The sequence below is a fragment of the Centrocercus urophasianus genome, unplaced genomic scaffold (assembly GCF_019232065.1).
Source record: "Centrocercus urophasianus isolate 14NV4802_14NV808 unplaced genomic scaffold, USGS_Curo_1.0 seq_13, whole genome shotgun sequence".
NCBI lineage: Eukaryota > Metazoa > Chordata > Aves > Galliformes > Phasianidae > Centrocercus > Centrocercus urophasianus.
Window position 1 is genome coordinate 15,712,481 of NW_024884475.1, and position 16,913 is coordinate 15,729,393.

The 16,913-nt window shown below is 37.1% G+C and overlaps 1 protein-coding gene across 2 annotated transcripts in view; it reads right to left on the reverse strand.

Annotated features, from left to right (window-relative positions):
* The window catches only part of KCNIP4 (potassium voltage-gated channel interacting protein 4), a 281,459-nt gene that overhangs the window by 233,318 nt on the left and 31,228 nt on the right, over positions 1–16,913 (reverse strand). The gene's annotated exons all lie outside the window — the stretch shown is intronic.

Here is a 16,913-nt window from a genome sequence, read left to right on the forward strand (position 1 = left end):
CCAGCCCCACCTTGCACTTCTCTCTCCTCCGTCATATTTTGAAGTGTCATTTGCTTTGATAATCTCCTCTGTTTATTTTCTTCCAGCATGACATTTCAGTTCTTTGAATTCTGAGTGTAATAGAAAGAACTTCTTGTTCCCAGAAGGCATCAGGATGGTTGGACTGCACCTTTGTAAGTCACCCTGCAGCTCAGATCACCTGGTGTATTCCCAGATTTAAGGAAACCACTGACCTAAGAAATATTGATGCAAACTTTTGTATCCTAACTCTAACTACAGAATTTCCTGATGATACAAGTCCACTGTTTTAGAAATAATAGCTGTGTGGGCTGAGGTCAAATACACAAGGCTTTTCAGGCCTGTCACTGAAAATATCCATCTATTCCCTCTCCACTCAAAAAAAACAACAAAAACAAATCAATTAGATTTCCAAGGCATTATTTCCCCTTAGTAAAGCTCTGTAAACCTCACTTAGCCGTATACTTCCAGACCAGTCTAACACTTGAGAAATTGTCCTGATTCATCCATTTTTGCTCTTTCCCTGCAACCTGAAACACAACTTCTCACACACAGTCTGTAGTACTGAGCATCTTTGCATGGAGAGACAGCCTGAACTCTTCCCTCACGCTGCATAAAATACAAACATAAAAACATGCATTCACTTGGCCTTTTCTCTGTCAGGCTTTCTCTTACTTATGCACTGCAAACAAATACTTTGATAATTTTATGCTTTTAGCAAGTTACTTTTCAAGATCTCATTAGAACGCCACAATACTTCTACATTTAAGCATAGCATATAGATTTTTCTCTTTATTTTTGTGGACCTTCTTCTTAGTATTCATTAGTATTTTCTTTGTCTCTTCTATTTAGTGACACTCTTCTCTAAAACCTATTTTCAAGCAGTGGTGTTGACTTTTACTGAGCCTCAAATATGATATTTTTAAAATATCACAATCACATCTGAACATACTTTACCCTTGTAGATGGTCCTTTCCATTTACTTTCAATGAACTCTTTATTTTTATACCAATCTTACTTTTAAAGGTAAGCAGTAGTACAAGGGATTCTGCTTTTCCTTCAGGATATTGAAACTAACTACATACGGCAACTTAAAGAGTTGGTGAGCGGCACTTCAATAGTAATGTTATGTACTGGATCCTCCACTACTTGAGATGAACTTAAAAATTTCAGCTGTGACAGGGGCCAGGCATTTGAAGATTTTAAAAATTTACATTTGGAATTATATTTAACCTATATTAAAAGGAAATAATGTAATTCTTCCACTGTAATTGCATTTTTTAAATGTTGTGCTCTAGGGCACACTTCAATAAATGCCTGTCTTAACTTCAGATACTGAATTCTTATGTTATGCCTGAATACCATGAATAAAAACTGACCCTGAATTACTACTTAACATTGTTCTTCAGTGTGGAACTTATTGCTTAAAAGTAGCTGGAATGGGAAGAAAAAAAAAAACAACAACAAAAAAAAAACCCACAACGAAATAGCAGCAATACTTCCCTTTTTTGAAGCTAAAAATGTCTTTTGACTTTCATAGTACGTCTGCATGGTTTTATTCCATTTCTGCCTTCCTTCATCCCATTCTGTCCCTGCCTTTTTCAGCTGTCATTCTACTTTAAAATGTATATTAGTCTTTAAGATTGATTTTCATACTTTACTCATTAAATCAGGACTCCAAAAAAGCAAGTAGTCTATATCCACGAAGAGCTAGAACCACTAAGGATGGACATAATGATCTACAAATGAAATTCTGTAAGAATTTGAAAGGTTTGAAAGACACATTCTTAAATTTATATGCTGTAGTCATCCATTTAAGAATTTTCTTTGAGATAATGACATTCTCCTAGTAAGTGCATATCTACAGGACAAATCTACAAATTTTAAAGGGACCTGGAAGACTCCTCTAAGTTTTTGAAACTTCACTGGGGCAAAAGCCATAATTTTATCTGAGGAGGCTATTACCCTAGAATTTGCAATACACCAAGAGCCAAGGAATTAGTAAAACAGCTGTGAAAGGATCATCCCAGGGCCTAATTCCTATTCATCACTATTAGCAGACATAAAAAGGGGAGCTTCGATTGGTAAATTACAGTAATAATTTAAAAAAAAATATTTAATCTAGCTGTAGGGAGTTAATATTTAGTAACTTAAGCATTTCTCTTGATAAGCCACAGGACACATTGCTCTGTAAGCAAGGAAAGAGTATTGAAAGTTACATGAAGATTGTGAAACTGTTGCAGAAAAGTTTTTGCTTAAAATTCAGTTTTCAAATCTCAAGAACACAAGATCTCAAAAACTGTTATAGAAAGGTAAAATGATTGACTCCTAGCTGTAATGTTCTCACAGCCTCCTCTAAATTTTTGTTCAAACAGTTTTATACGGGGTAGAAACTGAAGTGTTTCTTTTACATATTGGTGGGGCTAAGTACCACCCTCAGCGACAGGCAATAGGTCCAGATCCTCATTCTTCAGGTTCTGACTGCAGCCCACAAGGATAAGAAACTGATCTGAGTGATTTGCAGTTCAATCAGTTTTGCAGATAAAAGGAGAGAATACACACCACTCATTCCAGGATATGGTTCAGTCACTTCCTTTTATACGTTTTTACAGAACATGTGAAAAAGAAACCCTGCTGCCTGAGGACACGTGTTCCTTCTTGGTAAAGCCTAAAATATTTTTGAATTTGCTTTGATTCAATTGCTGACCAAACCAAAAATACAGTTGTTTGTTGTTTTGTTTTTTTTTTTAAAGAAAGACTGTTTTTATCACAAAACCCTTCTATCACAGCAGTGAAGACTGTACTTATGGTTGTAAATGAAATGATGGGCTTTTTTAACCTTCAAGTCTATTGCATCTATACGTATCTGATATATCCCGATTGTCACCTTAGAAGAACAAAGCATAGTACTTCATTAAATGGAAAAATCAAAAAAATTCAGTGTTTACATTAACTGCATTATAACCATTTCAGGAAACATACATAGGTCATGGGCATTGTAGCTTTTTTAAAAGTAAAGCAAACTCAAGTTTATACAAACAGTCCAGCATTAGCTATAAGATCACAAACAGAATGTCCATCTCGTCTGTAACCAGGTATCAGGCACTCAGAGATCAGCGAAAGGACTGAGGGAATGGCACAGAGATGCATCGGGGAGGGTCAGGTTGGGTGTTAGTAAAAGGTTCTTCACCACAAAGTGATGGGCATGGAACAGTCTCCCCAGGAGGGAGGCAGGGCTCCAGGCTGCTAGAATTCAAGGGTCAGCACTTTCAGACATATGGTTTGAATTTTGGGTGGTACTGTGCGGAGACAGGAGTTGGACTTGATGATCCTTCTGGGACCCTTCCAGCTTAGGATATTTTATTATTGTAGGTTTTACCCACAAGTATTCATGGTGACTTCAGTCACTCTGTTACAGACTTGTTCAAAATTAGGGTTATGTATTCTGGCTGTTTTCATGGCATAACAGTCACAGTAACTTGTTTTCTAATGAGTTTTTCACCTCATCAAGCAGTTTAAAAACACTCATAAAAAAAAAAAAAACACAAAACAAAACAAAAAAACATTACAAAGAGCTGAAATAAGTAAGAAAGTTTCTTCATTTAACTGTTACGACCCTGTGAAAACAGCACCCTCCTAATTCCAGTCCATTAAGGACAAAGCATTTCTTCCTAAGTAAGTGATTGCAAGTCCTTTTCTAGAAGTTTTTAGCAGGAGTAATCTTACAAATGCAAAGTTCACACCTATTTCTCCCAACTGAACTACACCATGTCATTTTCTTTGCTATTCTAGTCATGGATCACTTTTAGCATTATCATATTTACAATTATATTTTCTCCTCATTGGGCTCTTCCCAAGGATGATCAAATCTGATTTTCTGCCTCCCCACTCCCATTTTCTTATTCTGCATCACATTAAACAGTAATTCCTAATTTTAGCTCAGAAGCTTTAAGATTTTAGATAAGCACAGGAATTAAGAAGGTAAACATCAACAAGTACCATCTCAGTATAAGAAAAATGTGGTTACCATGTATCTGAAAGATTTTCATGTTGTACCTACAGCCACATCCTCAGGTAAAAATATGAATAATCTCTATTGCAGACAAAAGCTAAATAAAACATTCGACTGTAGCCCACAAAGGATAATAAATCTCAATTTGTTTGTGTCAGAGAACTCACAAATGTAATGCAAATGTATACATCTGTGCTATCTCTCAATATGTCTCTGGACTGAAAAGGTGAAACTGCCTAAGCTCATTCAAAATGAATAAATAAATCATAGGGCTTAAATGCTCTCAAAGGATAAAGCATTCAACAACATATTGAAGAGTCAACTATTCACTGTAAAACAGATCAAGTTACAAGCTAGATTTATTCTTTACCATTGCTAATGACTGAACAAAGAGAAAAGTCTATCTGAAGATATCTGCTTTTCAGCCCAAATTCTTTTTGCAAAAGATATTTCTTTTACACATAAAAATGTGAACATTTTATAATAATTTTACAATATTTATTTTACGGAGTGATAGTTTCAAAGCTTAAAAAATCACTGCTCTTTTAATAGTGAAATGAGTTGGAGAAGTGCAAAAGCAGCTACATACATTTTCAGAAGTTATCTTAAATGGAAAATAATCCAGAACAAAAAAAAAGGAACTGACTGCTGTCTGAGAAGTGAGAAAGACCAGTTGTCTAGTAGCTCTTACAGCTGAAAAACCAGTGGATATCCAGTGAAACTAGCAGGTGAACAAAGAAGCATGTTCACACACTGCCCAGTTAAGATGCAAAATCCTTTCTCAGAGAATGCTGCAGATCCTAAATAAAGAGATACATTTAAAACAGAAAAAGCTTAAAAATTCATGAGTGAATAATACCAAGAACTATCAAAATACAAGAACATAATCTGTTTGGGAAGTCCTTGAACTGTAAATTCCTGAGAATCAGAGAGCATTCTGATGAGCAGAGGGTATCTCAAAATACACTTTTCTTATTTTTCCCTTCTCTAAATATCTTGACTGAGATAAGATGTAGAGCTAATGAATTTCAGTCTGACCTACAAGAGATTTTTATGTTCTGTATTGTCATTTAAATATCAAACTGGAATCTCATTTATATGCCTATAGGCCCTCGCAACCTCTTCAAAAAGAGTATAATTCACTGTAGATAAAACAGCCTAATAAAATAATACTTGACAGGAAAATTCGGGAACTAACTACAACCCACTTCAGAGTGATGATACACATATTGATAATATGTTATTATTTACTTTATATCAATACCATGCAAGACTGTAAACAGATGTATGCTACAACTTAAAATAACTATATGATGTATTTATACGTTACAAACAGTTCACAAAATTATGCACAATATTGATATCTCTGCTAATCTCACATGATGTTGGCATGAAATCGAAAAGAAATGGGGAGAGGGCCTTACTATGTCTGGAGGCATTTTCTATCAGCGACAAAGCAGACGGGAGAAATAAAGAATCCTCTCACCTTCTCAGAGCTGCTGAAATAAAATGTTTGACTAGTAAGTCACAGTGTAGGCTGTGAAGCCAAACAAGTAAATAAATTTAACACAGCCTACCAGAGAACTAGGTCACCTCATTTTCAAGGAAAAGATGTAAATAAAAAGAAGAAAACACCTAAGGTATAAATAAAAACTCTCGTGATCTTGCAGTAAGATTAGAGGCTGAAAGACTGTGGACAAGCAATCTATTTTCACTAGATATTGAAAATGTCTTTTATAGTGCTCTTGCTTATAAAAATTGTTCATGCATTATGCAGTATTGAACAATAAACTCTTGCGTGGTTATCAACTTTATTTCTTTACTGCTAGTGACAAATGCCTTTGTCTAAAACTTCTGAATTTACGACACCACCAGACTGTGCCAACGTAGCCAAAGTTAAGCTTTTTTTTCTTTTTCACTGTTCAGAACAATTATTCTCAAAAAATGCATTTCCCAATGTTTGCTGGATGTGATACGACAAGATCACAAAACAAAGAACAATGGCCATTACAATCTCCCAATTTTGTCACTGCATACTGCTTACAAAATGCCACTGAAAAAAAATTTCAAAGTATTCCATTACAGTATTAATCTTTATTTAATCTTTACCGAAGTCCAAGATTGTGTGTACTGTAAGCTAACATTTCTTGCTTTTAAGCTGCCACCTCTTCTTACTATATGCATGCTCTGCCTGGTCATAGTTGAATCCTTAAATAATTTGTTGTGAAAGTTTCACTCCTCAGTGAGAAGCAGACTAAGCCTTTTGTCAATTTTCATCTCAAAAAATGTACCACCTTTCTGGGTTCCTCGGTTCAAAAAAGGCAGGGATCACCTAGAAGGAATCCAACAGAGGGCCAAAAAGATGATAAAGAATTATGAAAGGCTGAGTAACCTAGGCTTGATGGAAAAGAAGACTGAGATGGAATCTGATTAACATTTATAAATACCTAAAGGGAGGTGGAAGACAAATGAATGAGACCAAGCTCTTCTCAGTGGTGTGTAGCAATAGGTCAAAGAGTAATGGCCTAAAACTTGTATATAGGAAGCTGCACAATAAGATACAGAAGAACTTCCTTATGGTAAGGGTGATGGAGCACTGGAACAGGCTGCGCAGCAAGGATGTGTAGTTTCTTTTTATGGAGATATTCAAGACCCATCCAGATGCCTACCTGTGTGACCTAGTGTAGGGAACCTGTTTTTAGCAGGGGCATTGGACTCAATCTCTTGAGGTCCCTTCCAACCACTCATAAATCTACTGTGTGTTGTGAAGAGTTACCACCACTAAAACATTTGCACAAATAAGAGTCTGAATTACAGAAGGATGAAATAATATTGCAAAAGAATACTGGAAGATTCAGAAATTGAGGCAAGAAATCCTGCAACTCCAGCTCAGCTGTTTTTAGTCCACTAGTTCACACATAAGTTTGCAGGATAAATAATAAAAGTACCAGAGTGAAGCACTTAAATCCAACACAACTAGGACAAAAAAAAAAAAGATGGTTATTCCCTCTACTTTACTCACATTCAGAAGAGATTCAGGGGTCACATATAAGAAAATAGCATCACAACAGCTAGTATAGCATTAGGAATTGTTAGAAATACTAGAAAACAAAGATAACCTTACAGAGGAAAAGGACAGTGAGGATGGCCAGATGAACAGAATAGTTTCTGTGTAACAACAGTTTCTCTAGAACATACAAAGCCATATCAAAGTATCAAGTTAAATCCATACTCAATTTTTCCTACAATTTCCATTATTGGTCACAGATACAGATTTGGGTGAACGCTTAGTCTGACACATTACCACTGTTGCTACGTTCTCATTTCATCATTTTATCACCATTTCAATTTTTATTAGTTCTCATATCATCTTCATTGTCACACAATGATATTTATTTTCTAAGTTTGTCTGATGTCCTTAATATATTTACTTCTTGGCTAAACAGATTTTCACTGATTAAAAACACAAAAACCTCTCAAAAAAGTACGATATAAATCAGTGTTCCCGAAACCCTGTTCTGACCTTCACCCCACTCACTGCAAGTCCTCCTGTTCTGCTTAACGCTTTTCTCTGACAACTTCATCTTTGCTTGAAAATCAGTGATTTAAGTGACAGCTATCTTCCATTAGAAAGTTCCATTAGAAGCATCATTTCGCAGAACAATATGTTTGGATTAACACTGCAAACCTTAGAAACATCATTATTGTATTATTATCATTTAATGACTTCCATTTTACATCTTGCTTTTTTTTTTTTTTTTTCCCTCACAATAAAGCCATTTCTCCATTTCTCCATTTTCCACTAACACTATTCATACCAAGAACTACATCTAACTATTGTGGAATGAAAATAGCATTAAAGAGTCTCAGAAAGCTACATTAACATATTTATTACTTTCTAGATAAACTTTTTAGAATGCAATAAAAGGATTTGAACTAGAAAAGTAAAAGTTATTTTCAAATTTCTTGATTAAACAGTCAGCTCCTTAAAATAGTAGAAGTTAGTGGGGGGAAAAAAGGAACATTTTTTCAGAAGCAATGAAAACAAGCCATAGATCTAATCAAAAACCCACATAAAACAATGTTAAATAATAGGCAGATATTTCTTATGTGCAAATGCAATTCATTACACCTTTTAAGAATGAAAGATACATATGTACGTTAGAAAAGCAAAGTAGATAATGAAAAGCAATCTTCGACAGACACAGAAGTAATAATTAAAGAGATTATTTGAACACAAGTAGAAGCAATATAGAGCAAGCAACTGATGAATACACTACTTGACTTTCTGAAGCACAACCTTACTGCCCTCCTTTATGTTGCTCTTTGAAAAGCTTTCTATCACGAGAGCTAACAATAAAAGTATCCAAGAACTATGCCACAAGATGCTGAGAAATTCAAATTTATTTTTGGGTTTAAACATCTATTTCGATTCTGAGCTGCTAAGTTCCTATACAGTGAGAAAATTGCAAGAATATCTGTACATTCAGGTGAAATTTCTAAAATCACTTGTTCAATCAGATAATAAGAAGTGAGAAAACTAGTCCTTCTTCAGTCTGAATTCTTTTTCATGATGAAAATAACTCAGGGAGCGAAGTCCAAAAATAATCCTCTAGCAACTGCAGCAGAGATTTTAAAACCCACTATAAAAATTACTTTTATTTTAGCAGGCCAGGTTTCACCGTGTAAATCTCCAGATTAGTTTAGCTAATCACAGGTGAGAAACTGGCTGAAGACAAAATCTGGTCTTCTTTGGCTACAAGCACTGCTACCCATAGGAAACAAAACGGCTTTTGTTGTTAGACGACAAGAGAAGCTGTACGCATGAGAGGGTGGCAGGCTTAACTGTGGCTGCAGCAGGAGCCTCGCTCCTTCAACACAAACACCTGGCCTTTGAGTACACTTACTCTTGACAGATTGTTGGCTCATTAGTGTTTCTTGATATCTTAGATTCTTTTCCTTGAGTTAGTTAAGTTTCCTGAACTCTCTTGAGTCCCAGCTTACTTCTGTAGTTCACCAATTTAGATATTCAAGATGGATGAAACAGCACTTTTGAAAGAAGAGCTTTTCATTTCTCTCAGTATTTTAGGGACCATGACTTGACTTACAGGAAAAGAAAAAAGAACGTGGTCAGCCTTGCACTCTAAGATCAGTCAAAACAGGGCAAGCTAAACAGACAGCTATGCAATCAGCTCCATATCTGGAGCACCTGCACCATTAAATTCTTAGGCAGCCCTTAAATACGTATCAGCAGCCGAACCTCATGGTTCCCATACAGAAGCATCACTAACAATCACTTATTCATTCTGCTTTAGACTCATCCCGTTTTGCTGTTGAGTTATATCAGCAGAGAATGAACAGAAAAGGGAACTGCAGATCAGTGTCTCAATTTTCTTATTTTACAAAAACTGAAACTGATAAACTACCTTTTAAGAAAGTGCCAGTCATCCTAGAGAATGACTCAATCCACTGAACAAGGTTATTAGTTTAACAGCTAAAGCTGACATTTTCTCAAGTTGAATTTATGTTTTATGTCTACAATACATTTTCAATTTACTTTTTATCTAATGCATCACGCTCTGTCACTGTAATTGCAGACATATGACATAAACCTATGGAGAGAATCAAGTCTTGTAAGTATATTTTTCCAAGCCAAGATTTTAGGTGGAGAATGAAGTCTTTAAATAAAGTGGAAACATTTATTTTTGCAGAAGCTTTACATCAGAATCTGTTTCCTAAACCAATGCAGATCCCTCCAATTTTCAGAACATACAGGTGTATAAAATATATGTATTTCTTCGCAATGATGCTGTCAGACTTGGTCTCTCAAGATTGAAAAGAGCTGAACACAACTATAGCTACTGTCCTCCCATTATCATAGCTGAATATAAGAACTGATAAATACCATCCCATAGGAGGGCTACAAGGGATGGAACAGCCCCTTATGAGGACAGGCTGAGAGAGTTGGGGCTGTTCATCCTGGAGAAGGGAAGGCTCCAGAGATACCTGAGAGCGGCCTTTCTGTATCTACAGAATCTTTATCACTGATCTGTATCTACACTTGAGCAGAGTCTGTCATGATAGGAAAAGGGGAAATGATTTCAAACCAACAGAGGGGAGACTTAGACTGGATAGAATAATTTCTTTCTTTCTTTCTTTTTTTTTTTTTTTTTTTTTTTTTACAACAAGAGTGGTGAGGCACTGGCACAGGATCCCCAGAGAGGTGGTGGCTGCCCCATCTCTGGAAACAGAGCTCTGAATAACCTCATCCAGCTGCAGGTGTCCCTCTTCATTGAAGGGGAGCTGGACCAGATAATTTTTAAAGGTTCCTTCCCACTCAAAACATTCTATGACCTTCCTACTATTTATTTTGCTAAGCCAACCCAGTGACTAGTAAAGCACACTTTAAAGTAAAAGTAAATAAATTTTGTAATGCCAAAGAAACAGTATAACCAAAGTGATTTTAGCAACAGAACTGAGATGCTGATGAGCTGTTGCCACAACCTAAATATCTCTCCTCCAGGAATTTGCAGCTATCTGCCTTCAATGCATAATTCCTTCCTACTGAGCCACTTGCGCAAGTCTGGTACCTTAAGGTTCAAAAGTACTCAGAACTTCCAATGCACACATGGAAAGGAGACATCACCTGTCAAATCAAAAGCTCATTAGCATCATTTGACTAATGAAGGAGGTTTGCCAGGCTTGGGTAGAGAGACTCCCGTAGCTATTCTATGGGAAACTGTGGTACAGAAGCGTAGGTATGACACACCTAATGAAGTACTGTGTGTATGTGGATGAAGTATTGCAGTGTGCGTTTGAAGACTGGAAGGCCAACTGTGTTCTAGGCTGCACTGAAAAACAGGTGACCAGCAGGGAGAGGGAGGTGACTGTCCCCCTCTACTCAGCTCTTCTGAGGTCCCATCTGGAATACTGTGTTCAGACCTGGGGCACCATTCTTACAGTAAGGATGTGGAGCTCTTAGAGTGGGTCCAGAGGAGGGCCACTAAGATGATCAGAGGGCTGAAGCACCTCTACTGTGAAGAAAGGTTGAGAGAATTGGGTTTGTTTAGCTTGGAGAATAGAACGCTCCAGGGAGTCCTCATTGCGGCCTTACGGTACCTGAAGGGAGCATATAAACAGGAGGGGGAATGGTTGTTTATGGGGGTGGATAGTGATAGGACAAGGGGGAATGGTCTTAAACTGAGACAGAGAAGGTTCAGGTTCGATATTAGAAGGAAGTTTTTGACACAGAGGTGGTGACGCACTGGAACGTGTTGCCCAATGAGGTTGTGGATGCCCCATCCCTGGAGGCATTCGATTTACTCTAAATGAATACTGCATCCAAGAAATTTTAGGCATGCTCAAGCTGTATTTATTGCTTTATGAGTAGAAAGAGGTTAGAGCAGAAAGTATCCACATTAACTAATTCAGGTCACCTCTGAAATAATACTTTTGGTAGTCATGTTTCCCAGGCAAAGCGTAGAGAGAGAAACACAGGAAATGGCTCCTAGATAAAATATGATTTTTACATTGATGTGAACCTTCCAGTTAAGAAAGACTAGGCTGTCTTCCATTACAGATCAGGTAAAGAAATTTCAGAGAACCAAGACTTGCATCAATAGCTTTTCTCCACATACATTACACTTCACTGCACTCTCTTCTCTCACTGGGAAGAGGATGGAAGAACAAACTGTTGACAGATGTTAGTTACATGACCCAGTGCAAAAGCAGCAGGCAGATAACAGCACAGGCACTGGCACAATGCAACTCCCTCTGTATACTAAAACACAATGTTAAATCACTTAGTTCAAAATATAGGGTGGGGTTACTGTATATTTGTAACTATATACAAAAACATCTTCTTGGATGATCTATATTAATTCTTTTCTTTTCTCATTTTACCACACCATAGGAGTCAGAAAAAGAACATTTCTGCTAATTTACTGTGCCTAGGAATGTCGCTAAGCGGGATATTCCAGGAGGGGAATGATCTATGTTCTCTCACCTTCCAAGATGGTTCATCTGGATGTGAACTGCTCTTTGGGAACAGATCTTTTTTTCTGAAAAGCTTTATCTCCTGAAAGATGTCCAGGAATTGCTGGTAAGACAAGGAGTTAATGCATGCCAGAAGACTTCCATGGAACACGATACCAGAGCGTGAGGCATACCTGAGTAATGTTCAACATGGTAAAACAGCAGCAGGGAAGTAATACTTCCCTGTAAAAAGTATTTTGTTTTTAAGTAGTCTCTTTATTTTGTTGCATTACACTGCCTACACACACTGCTTGGACTGTATCCATGCACCAAATCACAGCCTCTAGGACTGACCGTCCTTCACCCAGCAGAAACCCCTGAGTGCTGAGAGCTGCCTGTCAGTCCTTACAGTGACAATATTAGAAAGGTGTGAAAGATACAACGAAAACCTTTTAAAATATCAAAATATAACCACCTTGGAACAAAAAAAGCCACAAGAATATCAGAGACTACTGTCACTAATGGCTAAAGTTGCTGGCAACAGTGACTGAGGTTGTATTTACATCAATGTTTATTGCCTACAGTGGTGGAATAAGTAATATTTCTATGTCCATCTATATTAGTATTCATAGTGAGAGGAGAAATATCCTTTAGCTAGAATAATGTGAGAAAAACACATGAAAGACAGATAGTTTATTATGTCAAATTGATTCAAGAGTCTTACTACTAAAAGTAACAGTCCCAGGGGGATAGACATTTCACAGCTGCAATTTATTGGAAAAAGATGCAATAAAAGGAAAAGCACTGCATTTTTACTGGCATTCCACTAACATAAGATTCAAAAGGATTTATTTAATTTAAGCAACAGGTCATATAAACTTTTAAAAAAATTATTATTATTATTTATTTATTTTTATTTTAAAAACCTAGTCACCAGCTTGGCAAGTCAGTCAGTTAGTTAGCATACAAGGACACTTCTTCAGCGTCGCTCTTCCCAGCATCATTTTTAATAGTCAAAGTTCTTTATCTTTTAATCTGAAAGTAAAGCTTTCTCAGAGGTCTTTAGAAAACCAAAGCAATTTCGATCCACTGAATCTCTCTTCTCTGTTCTGGTCAGTGATATCTTCAAAATATTATAGAAACTTATTTACATACGACCTCTTCTGACCAAATTCATGTTTTCCTTGAACAAATCTTCTATTTATGTTTAAAATAACTCCACTGAGTACAGTACAACAATTTTCAGTAACTGTTACTGAACTCAAAACCAGCTGAATAGTAATATAAAATTGTTACACTAGATAGCTGACGAACCATCTTAATTTTGTCTGGCGTCATTAGTCCAATTCTTAATAACAAATCAACACCATCCTCCTCCCCTTTGGCACAGTGCCCATCAGGCAGCCAAGAATAAAAAAAAAAAAAGTGGTATGATTAATCCCAGCCCTTAGTACACTGAATTACTGGCATTATTTGTTTTCATATGCATGGCCTCAAATTGTGGCAGATTGTCAATTTGTACCTGAGTTTTATGTACTGATTTTTTTGCCCAGGGCATTTTAAGTTTCTACTTCAAAATATAAATGTTAGTTACAAAGTTATTTCAATTATTTCGATTACACTTCTTCAATACCAATGAATAAAGTCAATTAAATCTTCCAGTGCAATTAAGAGCAACTCTGAAGACTTGGTGTTACCAAGAGGCTCTTACCCAACTTTTTTAACTTTTTTTTTTTTTTTTTTTTTTAATTCAGATAAATGAGTCTACTCTGTCTCTCTCACTCCCTTTTACAGCCTGAAACATCATTCTGAGTTTTAGGGCCTGACCTAATTTCACTGTATTCACCAGACCTGCATAAAATGTTAGCTTGCTTGCAAAAATGAAAGACACATCAAGACTATAAATAGTCACTTGTCAAGAAATGGTGTAAGCATGTGGTCATACTGCAGTTGCTATCACTCATTTCTTTTTTTTTTTTTTTTTTTCTTTTTTGCACTGCAGGTGAGATTAAGCATTAACTTGTGTCTTGCAACAAATGTGTTTTGGTCTAATACATTTCAAAGTGCAAATAAAACAGCACTATCTTAAAACCACACCTAGTTTCCTCCTAAAAAAAAGGAAAGAGCTGGAGGTCACTGTGTCACACAGTACTTTGCAATGTGTAGGATGCATAAAGAACTTAGTTCATTTTGAAAGATTAGTCAGAGACAGTTTTTAATAAATTTGCTTCAATCTGGTTATCTTCCTTTGCTTCTTTGCAAGCTTCCTTTAAAACTTTTTGAAGGATACTTGAAAAATTAAATCTCCTTACAAAATAAACCAAAGCATTTTCTGAGGTGAAAAAGATTGACTAAGAATTTTAAATGATTTTATGAAGGAAAGCTGATAGGTTGCAGAGGTTGACAGCAGAAATTCCTAAGCAGCTACCTGGAAGATGGAGGATGGGTGACACCAGTTATGTAATTATATACATTGCTACACAAATCTAAAATACCTGGAAAGAAAAACAAAACCAAAAAACAGAACTAAGGTCCTTCAGATCTGAAAATGAAACAGGAAAAAAGGTATATTGTTAAACATTAGGCTGGGTAAAAAAAAAAAAAAAATTACATGGAGGCATTATTATTTTCTGTCTATACACATAAAAAGTGGTGGAGCTCCTAGAGAGAAAAAAAAAAAAAAAAAAGGGGATTGTATTTTGATAACTACTGCTTTCCTCCCTGACTGCTGAACATTCACACCACATTCCTCTCTCTGCAGAAAGGAAGAATCATAGAATCATTTGCTTTAGAATCTAGTTGAACTTGCTTGTAACGAACAGGGACGCTTACAGCTGAATCAGGTTGCTCAGAGCCACCTCCAACCTGACCTTGAGTGCCCCAGGGACTGGGCAGCCACCACCTCTCTGGGCAACCTGTGCCAGTGCCTCATCACACTTACTGTAAAAAATGTCTTCCTTATATCCAATCTTAATCTCACTGCTTTTAGTTGGAAACCATTTCCCCTTGTCGTATCACAACAGACCCTGCTGAAGAGTCTGCCCCCTTCTTTCTTACAGCCCCTCTATAGATACAGAAAGGCCACTCTCGGGTCTCTCCAGAGCCTTCTGATCTCCAGGCTGAACTGGAGCTCCAGTTATCTCAGCCTACCCTCACACGAGAGGTGCTCTATTCTGTGGATCATCTTTGCAGCCCTCCTCTGGATGCACTCCAACAGGTCTATGTCTCTCCTGTACTGAGGACTCCACATCCAGACACAATAATCCAGGTGAGTTCTCACCAGCACAGAACAGATGGGCAGAATCACCTCCTTTCCCCTGCTGGTCATGCTTCTTTTGATGCAGCCCAGGATACGGTTGGCTTTCTGGGCAGCAAGGGCACACTGCTGGCTCGTGTCCAGCCTCCCATCCACCAGTACCACCAAGTCCTTTATAGCAGGGCTGTGCTCAATCTTTTCATCTCCCAGCCTGTACTGATATACATACAAGGTCAGAACTCAGTCCATGGCAGGTTTTGTAGGTGGGTTCTTGCCTTCACCATTGATTTAAATTTCAAACTTTAATTTTTATTCCTTCTCTTCTGTAAGTGCTGTAATCTGTTTTTATTTTTATTTTTTATGTTGGAAACACCAGTCTAAATCACAGAACATTTAGCATGTTGGAAAATAAATGTAATTAAAAAGTGAAATATTTGAAATCTGAGAAGCTGGCTGGTAGGCAAATACAAACAAAGTAGGATTATGCTCATTACACTGGACTTTGCTCTTCAGAGGATGGTTCTCCTATGAATGCAATACATCTGATGCCCCTAAAGGACAATACCCTCTGGTTTACTGCTGCCAGATTTCTTAGAATAAGCACATCCCTGGAGGAACTGCTTACTTGCATTTGGGGTGGTATTATTGGCTGCTATTATGATAGCAGCTGACTTGAAAAAGTTAATAAAAGCTGCTGTGGCATGTAGAAATATGTTCTGGAGCATATAAAACCTCCAAAAAAAGAAGTCAAAACCTGGTCTGACTTCAAGATTAAATCCAAATTTTTGTAATTTATGATTTCCTGCAACACACAGTTAGCAGGAGCTGAATAACTTCAAAACACTTAGCTCTTTTTTCCTTTCTCTTCAATAAAATTAAGACCTTTCCATTTTCTTAGTATGACAACTCCAAGGAGTTAAGATTTTGGTCTGAGTTCAAAATAAAAAATGGGAGAAGAGGATTGACTGCATAAGAAGGAAGGAGGGGAAGAGGGGGGGTTGGAAACAAGATGATGAAATTATTCTAGAGGCAGCTAAAACCCAATGCCTCTAACACCTGCAAAGTAAGCAAGCTCCTAGCTCCCCTCATCCACACTTAATGTGATGCCAGAATTGTAAAATACCATCACTACTATGAATAATACTGACTTCAGTGAAGCACACTCCAACAGAACCAAAGTTACATTACGGGGAAGACAGCATGCAGACTGTATCACTGTGAATGGAAAGTCTGAACAAATTAAAACACTTTCCCTTCCTTTGTGGCTAAATACTGGAGTACTCCTTATCTCCCACCTCCTGTGAGTGACCCATGACTACAATCTCTCCAAAAAGCTATTTTGAACCTGTCCTTTTAGTCCTGCCTTCCCTTTGAAGGAATTAAACTCTGCTAAGGTACCCAAACCTGCACCCTTCTCTAGTCAGAACAGCAATGAGTTAATTCCAGAACAGTGGCAGACTCGCATTTAGACCTCACTAACCAACTTCATGAGACAAGGTTACAGTCTAGTAACCTTCAGTACCACAGGCCTTGAAAACTGACTACCAATCTCATCTTAAAATGCCAGATTTTAATACTTCCTTGATACTATTTCCTGGGTTAAGAATCTCACTGAAGTCATGGCTCGTGTGTTTCAATATTTTCCGAAAACAG